We start from the raw sequence: 13569 nt of genomic DNA on the forward strand, positions 1-13569 counted from the left end.
AAATACTTTTATGTTGTTACATATTAATATACACCTAAAATAAAATGAGGCAAAAAGTATGAGACAATGTGTGTGTGTGTGTGTGTGTGTGTGTGTGTGTGTGTGTGTGTGTACCTCTTTCTCTAGCTGGATGATCTCATCTCCCTTGCTCTTCAGTTGACTCTGTGCCCAACTTTACTAACAGTAAATGTCTGAACAATGAGGAGGTAAAGCCAACATCTACAAATCCCTGTGGCTTCACTTTAATTAACAGTCGTAAAATGTTTTGACTCTTTTTGTGGTTCTATTGATTTGAATAAGCTAAATAAAAAGTAAAACAGATTATTGTAAAAGCAAAGAAATAGGTGGAAACAAACTTAATATTAATAATAATATTAATAAAAGCAGAATCTCTTTTACCTTGTCCTCCACCTCCTCTTTCAGCTTCTTCAGCTCCTCCTCACTCCTCTCTTTCTCCTCTTTCAGCTTCTTCAGCTCCTCCTCACTCCTCTCTTTCTCCTCTTTCAGCTTCTTCAGCTCCTCCTCACTCCTCTCTTTCTCCTCTTTCAGCTTCTTCAGCTCCTTCTCACTCCTCTCTTTCTCCTCTTTCAGCTTCTTCAGCTCCTCCTCACTCCTCTCTTTCTCCTCTTTCAGCTTCTTCAGTTCCTCCTCACTCCTCTCTTTCTCCTCTTTCAGTTTCTTCAGCTCCTCCTCACTCCTCTCTTTCTCCTCGTTCAGCTTCTTCAGCTCCTCCTCACTCCTCTCTTTCTCCTCTTTCAGCTTCTTCAGCTCCTCCTCACTCCTCTCTTTCTCCTCTTTCAGCTTCTTCAGCTCCTCTTCACTCCTCTCTTTCTCCTCCTTCAGCTCTGTCTCACTGCTCTCTTTCTGCATCATGTTGAGAGGAGAGAAGATAAAGACACAAGATGCCAGACTGTTCTCTTATTAAAGTGTGTGAGGAAACATAAAGAATAAGTACATTGATGGAGGCGTCATGAAGAAACCAGTAAACAGTTTTGAAATCAGATCATGTTTGTTGTTGAGTCTTTGTCACTTTAAACATCCAAGAGAACTAAAGAGGAGACGTGTAGCAGAACTAAAATCCAGGAGGGCTAAGAATATGGCGTCATATTTGAGTCAAAAGTCGCGCGAGCGAAAACACATCTGCACGCTCATTTATTTCGTGTCACGCGCGCAGATTTCAACTGCGCACGCACTTTTTTGATCTTCGCGCACATATTCAGCAACCGAGTGAAGCAGATTCTCCCCCGTGCTCGCTCGCGGTGGAGCTCTGCTCGGCGCAGAGCGAGGACTTTTGACACATTGGGGGCGGGGCCAAGGCTGACCCCAGGCCTCTTATGATTGGTCATTTTCCAGCCCTCCACGTGGGTGCCTTTTCAGTTTACTGCTGACAGCTGGTAGCGGCGGCATCATCTAAACAACAACAACGGTTGTTTCATGACGTTCACGACCACAACTCTACGCTTAATCACTGGTAATAAAAAGGTTAAAAAATGCTGTTTCTTGTTTCTAAATGATCATACAGTATCTCCGCAGTCCGTCAACACACACCGGATCCGTCTGTGTCCCGAGGACGCACGAGATCTCGCGAATTCACGCGTAATGAAGTGATATAACCGGAAGAGAATCAACATCTCCTCATTAACGACTGGAGACAAATCCAGCGACTCGGTCTTAATGAGCGCTAACGAGGTCGGCCTGAGCCGACAAGAGCCTCTTCTTAACAAGCCGGCCGACCTCGTTAGCGGCAGTTAGCTACAGTTAGCTCTGTAGCAGTACAGTGTGTATGTGCTAACAAGCTAACAGTTAGCTCTGTAGCAGTACAGTGTGTATGTGCTAACAGGCTAACAGTTAGCTCCGTAGCAGTACAGTGTGTATGTGCTAATAGGCTAACAGTTAGCTCTGTAGCACTACAGTGTGTATGTGCTAACAGGCTAACAGTTAGCTCTGTAGCAGTACAGTGTGTATGTGCTGCTGCTGCAGGAGGTGTTCACTTAGCGATCTCTGTTTGTTTCATAGACTGTATATAAATAAACTTCAGGTCTGTCCCCGCCCATCATGACGTCTTCAGGTTGAGAAATACGTTAACCTGAGGTACTTTATTTTGAAAATGTTTTATTTTGTGTCTGTGCACGACTTCCTGTCCCGAACGATCTGCTCTGTGCTGAATTTATCACGTGGAGGGCTGGAAAATGACCAATCATAAGAGGCCCGGGGTCAGCCTTGGCCCCGCCCCCAATGTGTCAAAAGTCCTCGCTCCGCGCGAGCAGAGCTCCACCGCGAGCGAGCACGGGGGAGAATCTGCTTCACTCGGTTGCTGAATATGTGCGCGAAGATCAAAAAAGTGCACACGCAGTTGAAATCTGCACGCGTGACACGAAATAAATGCACTTGCAGATGTGTTATCGATATTGACTCAAATATGACACCATATGAGAAGGAGAAAGATCAGTCTCTGGATCAGGAAACTCTGGTTTTGTTCAGAACTTGTGAGTGAGCTATATGATATGATTATATTATTATTTCTGTTATAAACCAGAATACAATCTTTCTCTCACATAAACCAAGAGCTGCGAGAGCCAAAAAATTACCATAAAAAGTTTAACAATGGATATTATATATCAGTGGAAAACAAACATTTGCACTGTTTGACCTACCAGGAACTTCTCTTCCTCAGCTTCACCCTTGTGACTGCTGCTCTCTGTGTAACAACAAAGGCAGGAGCATTAAACTGTTAAAGACATTAACCTGCAGATATTTACATCTAAAACGAGTTATAAACAAGATGTGACAAATTAAACTCGACATATCAAAACTTTTTTTCATCAACACAAGTAAAATAGTGTCACATAATGATACAGTTCATATGTCATATGTCAGTTATCGTAAAACCTGTGAGAATAACATTTACAAAGACCTGCTATTAGTTTATGACTTACTGTGTTTTTGTTTCCTCACAAAAACGAAACATAAAATAATAATCAGGATGCAAGCAGCCAGACTAACAGCCAGACCAGCAATGATGGAAGTAGAACTGGACTTTACCTCAAAGAAATCATCTGAAATGATAAAACACAGAAAAACATGACATTTCTACAAAACTGATATTTGAAAGAAAAACCACAATAAAATCATGAAATATGCTTATTTTTACTCAAAATGCCGATGTGTGTCTCTCTGGTGTGGTTGGTGTCCTTCTGGTGGACTCTACAGGTGAAGCTGTTGTTGTGTCTCTTCTCCACAGTCACTCTGCTGCTGACAGTATAGAGGTCATCAGGACCTCTGACTGTCTCTGTAGGTCCAGCAGAGAGGAGCTTTCCCTCACCGTCCAGCCACAACACCTCAGGCTCTGGATACCAGCCAGCAGACTGACACTGTAACACCACTCCTACTTTCTGTTTGCCCGCTAAATTAATGACAGGCGAGGAGACGGCAGCTGATAATGAGCAAAAAGAGAAAAATGTAAACCAGTAATCACTTTATTTACCAGCACTATGTAGAGACTTCATGTGCCCACTTACCAACAACAAGCTCAACGAAAGATTCTTTATTTATTTCTGGAATGAAGCATTTGTATCTCCCTGAATCAGAAGGTTTCACCTTGGAGATTTTCAGTGAAATGTTTCCTTTCTTCAGTTCACCAGTGAACAGAAAAGTTCTTCCTTCGTAAGATGGATGTCGAGTTTCATCAAGGTCCTGACCATCACGCCGCACATTGACAAATTCAGGGTTCAGGTCAGATTTGGTCCACTCCAGTATCATGGCGGCAACATTCACTGCAGGCTCCAGGTGACATGGCAAAATTATGTCATCACCAACGTTTGCCAATATCGGTTGAGGTGGACCAAATAACTGAGACCGACCTGAAATGGATATTTATACATTCCTGCAGTTAAAACCAGGCAAATCTGTTTGTCTCTATAATAAAAGCTTACTATACATGATATTATGATAGTGTGCCAATAGTGGCAGATCTTAGTAAACAAGGTATTTGCCATACATGAATTGGAAACCTGAAAAAAGGACTGCTGACACCGAAGCTTCTGTGATGTCACAGTTATCAAACTTCATCCAGTTTTTTATCCATGTAATCAGCGCCATCATCAGCTCAAAATTTACCGAATATCTGATAAACTAATAATAATCCCATTTACCTCAACTGTACTCTGTCTTTAGTTTTGGAATTTACTCCCATTATTCACAGAGACCTGGTCGACATTGTGGCCAACACTAACCTTACCTCTTGTAAGTCAGACATTTTTCCCTCTAAGTTTTTTAAAGAGGTTTTTGAAATCATCGCCCACTGTCTTCTCAGGATTGTAAATGAATCCCTTCTATCTGGCGTAGTCCCAGACTACCTTAAACAGGCTTGTATTCAGCCCCTTCTTAAGAAAACTGGTCTTGATCCAGCACTTCCCCACAACTATCGCCCCATTTCCAAATTACCTGTAATCTCAAAAATTCTTAAAAAAGTGGTCGCTAAGCAGCTCCTACAAAAAATGGAAGGAAATAATATATTTGACAAATTCCAGTCTGGTTTTAGAAAACAACACAGCACAGAAACAGCCTTACTAAGAGTAACAAATGACATCCTGATGAGTGCAGATTCTGGAAATATCACTATTCTCATTTTACTGGACCTGAGTGCAGCGTTTGATACAGTAGATCACACAATTCTCCTCAATCGACTGAAATACATGGTTGGCATAGATGGGACTGCACTTAACTGGTTTGCTTCATACCTAACAGACAGGGTTTTCAGAGTCACTGTGGACAACTTTAGGTCTTCATCAGCTGCCATGCCATGTGGGGTCCTGCAGGGCTCAGTCCTTGGTCCAGTACTGTTCAGTTTATATATGTTGCCCCTAGGACATATCATCCGTCATTTCACCCCTGTGTCATTTCAATGTTATGCCGACGATACCCAGCTGTATGTCTCTCTTCGCCCGGATAACCACAGCAAACTGGACTCTCTGCACTGCTGCCTCGCTGCCATTAAGGACTGGATGGCTTCCAATTTCCTACAACTCAATACAGATAAAACGGAAGTCCTGGTTACCGGCCCTGATCATATTTCTAACAGTGTTTCCCCTCACCTTGGACCTCTAACAATTAACACAACACAGTCAGCTCGGAACCTGGGAGTCATATTTGACCAACAGCTCAACTTCAATCAGCACATTAAAAGCCTTGTTCAGTCTTGCTACATACAAATTAGAAACATCGGCAAAGTCAAACCAATGCTCCCCAGAAACATACTTGAACAGCTCATCCACACTCTTATTTTTTCCCGCTTGGACTATTGCAATCCATTGTTCACCTGTATAAATGATGCAGCAATTAATAGACTACAATTGGTACAGAATGCAGCAGCAAGACTTCTCACAAACACCCGACGTGGAGAACACATCACTCCAGTCCTCGCAGCATTACATTGGCTCCCCATCCGTTACAGAATTCAGTTTAAAATCCTCTTTATTACCTATAAATCTCTCCATGATCTAGCTCCACTTTATATTTCAGAACTCTTAACCCCCTACTCTGCACCAAGATCCCTCAGATCTCAAAATCACATACTTAACAAACTGTTAAGCGTCCCACGGTCTAGGCTCAAGACAAAGGGAGATCACGCCTTTACTGTCTTAGCTCCAACACTGTGGAACAAGTTCCCCCTCAGTATCAGAGCAGCTGAGTCTGTGTATCATTTTAAAAAACTTTTAAAAACCCACTTGTACAGACTGGCATTTGTGCAGTGATTTCTAACATTCTTACACATATTTTAATTTTGTATCCTATTATTTTTGCTTGTTCACTGTTTTTGATGATGTTCTGTTATTTTTGTTTTAACTGTTGTATTGCCTCCATGATAATGTACTTTGTAAAGCACCTTGTAACCTTGGTTTTGAAAGGTGCTATAGAAATATAGTAATAAATAAATAGTGCTAATTAGAAAATGTTAACACCTCATATGGAGGTTTTCAGTTGGCTCAAAGCTCTGCATTCATTTAGTATGACCATATAGAGCTGCTACCATGATAATTTTTGCAGTTCTTTATGTGGGGGAAAAAAATTGCAATGGGTATAGGAGTTCAAGATATAAACTTATAGTGGAATATAATGCATTAAGGCTCTCGGGCACAATGTATTGCTTCTGAATATGTTCCATTGCCACTGGCGTTTACCATGGCAATGGAGCTCATTATTCGAGCATCCCGATGGGTGGTCGGAGGGGAACGTTTGAAGTACATACATGTACGTACATGGATGACATGACGACAATAACAACAACAAAGGCATGCACCAAGCGCCTACTGGAGAAGCTCCAGGGAAACATCAAATGGGCACGAATGGAGATTAAACCCAGCAAATTGCGCAGTATCTCCATTGTCAAAGGCAAGCTCACTAACGAGAAGTTCCATGTTAACAACGAGCCAATACCAACAGTGCTGGAGAAGCCTATCAAAAGCCTCGGCCGATGGTATAGCGCAGAACTCAAAGAGCCAAAGAGACAAAGAGCAGGTGGTCTTTGTCTCAACAACTCAGGCAGGATACAATCAGTGGGCTATACAGATCAACAACACTGCGCTCCCAGGGAAGCTGAAGCTGTGGTGCTTTCAGTTTGGGCTGCTACCCCGTCTCATGTGGCCAATTTCCATCTATGAGGTCACCCTATCCCATGTCAATCGGCTGGAGAGACTGGTGAATGCCCAAGTTAAGAAATGGCTGGGACTGCCGAGATGCCTTGCCAGCATAGGCCTGTATGGCAATGGAGCCCTCTCCTTGCCAATCTCAAGCCTGGTGGAGGAGTACAAATGTGCCAAAACAAGATTGGAGATGACTCTCAAGGAATCTCGGGATCCATGCGTCAGAGGTGCTGCTCCGACGCTGGCAACAGGGAAGAAATGGAAGCCATCTGCAGCGGTATCGGTGGCTAAGACCGGCCTCAGACTCCGCGATATAGTGGGGCATGTCCAACATGGCAGAGGGGGCCTTGGTCTGCAGGCAACGACACCCACATGGCAGAAGGCTACCCCAACTGAACGACAACACATGGTGGTGGAAGAGGTGCGCCGCCAGGAGGAGGCAGCCAGGTGTGCCAAGGCAGTCTCCCAAGCCCAACAAGGCCGCTGGATGAGGTGGGAAGGTGTGGAGAGGAGGAAGATCACGTGGAACGAGATGTGGAGCATGGAGTCTAATAGACTAAGCTTCATCATTAGAGCCACTTATGATGTCCTGCCCTCTCCAACCAACTTACATCTCTGGTATGGTGAGGACCCAGCCTGCGTCCTGTGTGCAGCCCCAGCAACCCTCAAACACATCCTGGTGGGTTGCAAGACCAGCTTAACACAAGGGAGATACACCTGGCATCATAACCAAGTGCTTAAGTGCTTGGCCGCCGAAATTGAGAGCAAGAGGGTAACCACCAATGCTATGCCTTCAAATGCTCAGACCACCTTTCCACGGGAGACAATGTTCATCCGTGAAGGGGAGAAACGGAGGACTAAGCCATCACCTCCAAACTCAGGCCCAATGAATGCAGCCCAGGATTGGGAAATGCGAGTAGACCTCAGCCAGAGGCTCACCTTCCCAACTGAAATTGCAACCACCAACCTGCGCCCATCGTGGAGCTGACCGTCCCATGGGAAGATGCAATCGATGAAGCATTTGAGCGGAAGTAGAGGGACGGGGATGGAAAGTGAGCGTTTGTCCAGTGGAGGTGGACTGCAGAGGCTTCGTAGCCAGCTCCACCACAAGGCTCCTGAAAGAAGTTGGGATCAGAGGGCAGGCCCAGCGGAGGACAATCAAAGAACTTGGCAATGTCGCAGAAAGGAGCAGTCACTGGCTGTGGCTGAAACGTAGGGACGCAACATGGGCTGCTAGATAAATGGTCACGAGGTGCCACCATGCGACACACACCCAGGTCTTGATCAGCCTGTGGTGGGCCAACCTTGGCAGAAGGTGTCTTGAGATAAGTGGCCGAAACACCTAATGAAGCTGGGGCACACAACTGACGAGTTCCCCCCCACCCATGAGTACTCCAACCTAATTTGCTGTGCTGATAGTAAGGGACAGATAACATCTAGTTCTAATAAGAATCCTACTGTATTTTTGATTTTAAAAGTACACCTGAATGCACCATGGAGCCTGAAACTTTATGGCGGTTGGTATCCGCCCAACGTGCCTGAAAATATTCTGCACCAGTGTTATTATGTTTTTATGACAGTGTGAGAGATTGTGATCCTATTATATGATGGCACTTGACAACACTGAAGTTTATCTAGGGCCATTATAAATCGGCAGGAGAGTATACAAAGGGCAGAAAAGAGTAACAGCAGTGCAGGAACGCCAAAGAGTTGAATGTAGAAGCCATAGGTCATACTGAGCGTTTCTGCAAAAAGTACGTTGGAACAAATTGGATTTCTTTTTTTTCTTATAGCAACTCGAGCACATGGTTATAACCTGGTCCACATTGACTAAAAGCATGAAAAATGTTCATCAATTATTAATTCTGACCCTTTGCAATGAAATACATCTGTAGACAAAAAAGTAGTAAAAGCTTGAGTCCTTTTGTGCTTCATCTTCAGTAAAGATATAGTTTTCCCTGTTTGAATAACTGAACCAAAAGTGTCCAAAAACCCTCAGCTGCAGTCTTTTGAATGAAACATTGGTCTGATTCTGTGATTAAGTCTCACTGTGATCCTGCGACTTACAGTGTGTTTGTCACTTACCTCTACAAGGGTGTGTGAGGAGAAGGTGGAAAACCAAAACACTGAGGAGTCTGAGTGGAGACTGGAGGGACAGAAGCATCTTGTAGTTCTGAAAAGTAAATTAGACCAGTTATTATCAGAGCAGCTACATCTTGATAACCCCAATCAGCTATATGCTGACTTCAACACGCCCCATTCATCCTTGGACAGATGACTTCAATTACTCATCAAGTCACATTTATATTCTATAACTTGAAACAAATATCAACATCAATATTTACTGTAACAGATTGAAAAGCTATAGTCAGGCGGCTTAGCTAAATAAAGGGGACATGCCGGACAAAAATACCAATTTTTTTCCACATACTCTCTATCACCATAGGTTTCAATTTTTGGTAGGAGCCACTTCATCAAGATTGTGGATGGGAGATGGCAGCCATATAAAGTCTATGAGAACCAGTATATCTTTTAAGCCACTTCGAAGGTCAATCTTGGTGTCAAAATATACATTTTCTGGGTCAAGAAATCATTTAAAGCTGTTGAGAATATCACTAGATGATTATTTGATCAAATAGATATGTTCATTTTCACCCAGACTGGTAGGCAACTCGCTTCAAGTGCTGCAGCAGGAATCCTGAGTTGAAAATGTTTGGAATCTGTATTCACGGGAGAGTGTGGATTAGCTGCCATGTACACTGCTAAATAAAATCAAGGGAAAGCTTTAATCTCATGTCAGATCTTGATCAACAAATTATTTACAGTGAGAATCTTTACTGATGTACATGGTTTAACTTGTTGAGATGAAAATGACATAAATAAAAACCTATATCAATATATGTCCGACCACTTAGGAACCCTGGAATTACGTAGAAACATGTGGAGAATGAACATATCTATCTGATCAAATAATCATCTAGTGATATCTCAACACCTTTAAATGATTCCTTGACCCAGAAAATGTAGATTTTGACAACAAGATTGACCTTCTGAGTGGCTTGGAAGATGTATTGGTTCTCATAGACTTTATATGGCTGCCATCTCCGATCCACAATCTTGATGAAGTGGCTCCTACCAAAAATTGAAACCTATGGTGATAGAGAGTATGTGGAAAAAAATTGGTGCTTTTGTCCGGTGTGTCCCCTTTATTCTCAAATCTGGTCCTAAGCTGCCTGACTACTATGTTTAAGTCAGCTCTGTGTGGTGAGGATTAGTGTAGGATTATAAAAGTTTGAGACTAAATAAAAAGAGCTATTAAACTGTTAAAGTTTAAGTTGTTTCACTTAAAATATATATTTATTTTGCAATGCTTATTTGTAACACACATGAGCTTAAAGGGTATGTCCAGTACTCATTACTTCCATGTCATTCCTGACAATAAATGATAAAAACATTATAAAAGTGGAATGAATTGTTCTCTTAACTTCAAATGAGAGATTGGTTCATTTTATCTACAAGCCCAATTCCCAAAAAGTTGGGACACTGCGTTGAATGTAAATACAAACAGAATGCAATGATTTGCAAATCTCATGAACCCATATAGGATTCCCAATACAAGGTAAACAAAATATGAGCTGTTTTTGAATTTGATGGCAGCAACACCTCTCAAAAAAAGTTGGAACAGGGGCAACAAAAGTCTGGAAATGTTTTTGGCACAAATCAAAGACAGCTGGAGGAACTTTTGACGACTAATTCATTGCACTGCAAAAAAGCCAACTTGTGTTTTTTGGCCTAAAACAGTGATTTAAGTTGGCAAAACTTGGAAATATAAATTATTGACATTTAGGGCAATAATGTAAGTTAGCACAACAAAGGAAGCCAGTTGTCTGCTCAAAAACAAGTTGGTGAGTTGTTGTTACTTATATCTTTAAGTTGGGGTTCACAACAAGGGACAATAGTTCTGATAACTCTTATTTCTTTGTTGTGAAATGCGGGAAATCGGTGAAATTCGGTCATTATCGAAAGCTAGCGGCTAACTGATGCTAGCGGCTAACTGATGCTAGCGGCTAACTGATGCTAGTGGCTAACTGATGCTAGTGGCTAACTGATGCTAGCGGCTAACTGATGCTAGTGGCTAACTGATGCTAGCGGCGCTGCTTGTTACAGCTACAAGAGTATCCATTAGCGTATCAATGCTAACTCAAAACTGTGGTCGCAACATTAGCTGACATTTCATAGCAGCGTTACAATAGTGCCAATTCAGCACATTGCAGAAGTTAGAAGAAAGTTAGTACAACTTAGAGTTGAGTTGACAAAAATCTGAATTTAGAGTTGAGCAAACTCAAAAACAAAACTTAAAATATTTAGTTTAATTGTCCAACTTAAAATTTTATCGAAGTTTGTTGCCTTGAAAGTTTGAGTTCACCCAATTTTTCTTTTTTTACAGTGTGGCAACAGGTCAGTAACATGACTGGGTATAAAAGGAGCATTTCATTTATAAAGATGAGCAGATATCTCTGTGCAGGGACAAGGCCAAAGGTTGCTCCTGATCTTCGAGCCCTCAGGTGACACTGGGTTATAAACAGGTATAATTCTCTACTGGAAGTCGCTGCATGGGCAAAAATTAAAGTTGCACCTGCAAAAGTTTGGTGGTTTCTATGATTAACTTTTTTTTTTTAAGTACTTTCGTGTGTTGATGACTGCTTGAAACACACAGAAATCATTTTTATTAACATCTTTGTTCCAATACCTTTATAATGAAAAAACTGATAATCTGTCTATGTAAAGCAAATTAACTTTTGGCTACACAGACAGTCCTAGATAATAGTTTATCATCTGTACCATTTCTATTATACAAAGTCCACTGACTCCTATAAGAATGGAACTAATGTTGGTGTCAAAACGAACAAGCCTGCAGTTCAAATACATTTGATTTATTAAAAAAATATATGCCTTGGTACATATATATCACAATAAGTAAATATTTTTAGAAGTTTTACACAGGTTTTAAAATTGACTTAATAATAGACTTCACCAGCTACTCTGAATGCAAACCCTCTGTTATTGTTGGTTAAGTGTGTTTGAGAATAGAGTTTATTATAGTTATATATTAGTTTATATAAAAACAGACAGAAATAAATGCAGTAGACGACGTACCTGCTGCTGTGTCCTTTCTTCAGACTGCAGGAATCTGTTAATCATTAACGAATGTGACCTTATGTTACTGCTATAAAACATTACAGCTGCAATCAAAACCATCAAGATGATCAGGAGGCAGATGTTGTTATCTTCCTGCAGGGGGCAGGCCAGTATCAGGCCTTTGAGACTTTAAATAAAAGCATCCATCCAAGTTCGGACCATAGGACACAGACCACAGAACACAGAACACAGAACACAGAACACACATTCTTGGGATGGGTCAAGCCCACACTTTTTCCACCAGAGGGCAGAGTTTGTGTCCCATTGTTGAAAGCAATAATCAGAAATAGTGTTTGTCCTGTAAGGTTAGGCTTAAAAAACAAACAGAGTTATGGTGATGGTTGTGAAGCATAAACAAGAAGTTTACTGAATACTGAATACTTTATTTTTGGATAGGGACAGTGCACATTAATGAACATCGATAAACATCTTTGTAAATATGCCGGATTATAGCAAGGCTGCTAGTTTGCATCCATAGTCCCTAAAAAAATACAAATAAATACAAATATAAAAGACAGCAAGTACATAGGTAAGATACAAATAGAGGAGACAACACAACACAACACATAGCAGACCCAGACAGGATATAACTATGCAATAAAAAGTAATGTTCAAGTCGCCTCAAGTCCAGTTAGTGGTCACACTAACTTAAAACAGCGATGGTGGGGTTCAGTCGGTTACAACTGCTGCCTTCTTATATCAACATTGGGGCACGGGGATGCCGAGTGTGGGGTGACTTGTTGCGATGGGGTGGAGAAGGCGGCGGGTGGGGGAGACTTCACTTCCAGTGGTGGGGTAGCTGGAGAGGAAATGGTGGCAGCGCGCCCCGGCGCCGCAGTAAACAGCGGCGTGGAGCGGAAAGTTTTCCGGTGAGAGGAGCGCTCATGTTTGGCGGTTGATTACCTCGGAGGTAACAGTGAACCGTAGGATATTGGAGATGGAGAAGGAAGGGGGGGACACTGGAGTTCATCATCAACGGGAGGAAAAGTGAGGGGTGCGAACTTATTCTCCAGCTGGATGTCGTGGTGAGTCGCAGGGATTTGGGAGCGTCTCCCTCTCCATCCGGGAGCCGGGACCAGGCGCCAGGGCACAGGGTCCGATGGAGTGGAGCTGGTCAAGGCTCTGGACCTGGTCCCCTGTCGTATCCGGGAGTCAGGAACGGTGTCCGCAGGCGGGTCAGCGGCGGGGGAAGCTGGCACCGGAGGAGAGGCTGCTGTAGCGGACGCAGGAGCGGCTTCCGAGCCGGGAAGAGCTGCGTCGGAGCCAGGCACGGAGAAGGAGGGAGATTTTGCAGGACCGAAGGTGATGGTATCTATTTGCATTTCGGCCTCACGGATCTGGTACAAGGTGGATATTCGTCCTTCCAGTTCTGTGATCCTCTCAGCGAAGCGGGAGCAGCTGGTGCAGCCGGAGGGAGAGGTAAGTGGAGCCATGCTGTGTGTGGTGTAAGGTATCTGTGGAAGAGGAAGAGGAAGGAGGCCAGTACGGGGGCTAAAGGTGCACACAGTTATGAAGCTTAGATAGCTTAGCTTGAGCCTAGGAGCCAGGACACGGGCACTTACACGCAGGGGCTCCAATCGGAGCCCACAGCATTGGAGTAGTGTTTGCAGTAGTGATCAATAGGGAGAAGACGGAGCAGGAACGTCAGGCAGAGACTTACCGGTACGGGCCCAGAACTGGGCCCGCTGTGGAGATCAGGCTTCGTTGTGTGGAGTTCTTTGGTGTGAGT

At 43.1% G+C, this 13569-nt stretch overlaps 1 pseudogene; it reads right to left on the minus strand.

Moving 5' to 3' along the window:
- The window catches only part of LOC131989060 (zinc finger protein 208-like), a 403618-nt pseudogene that overhangs the window by 351679 nt on the left and 38370 nt on the right, over positions 1 to 13569 (minus strand).

The sequence above is a fragment of the Centropristis striata genome, chromosome 17 (assembly GCF_030273125.1).
Source record: "Centropristis striata isolate RG_2023a ecotype Rhode Island chromosome 17, C.striata_1.0, whole genome shotgun sequence".
NCBI classification, from domain to species: Eukaryota; Metazoa; Chordata; class Actinopteri; order Perciformes; family Serranidae; genus Centropristis; species Centropristis striata.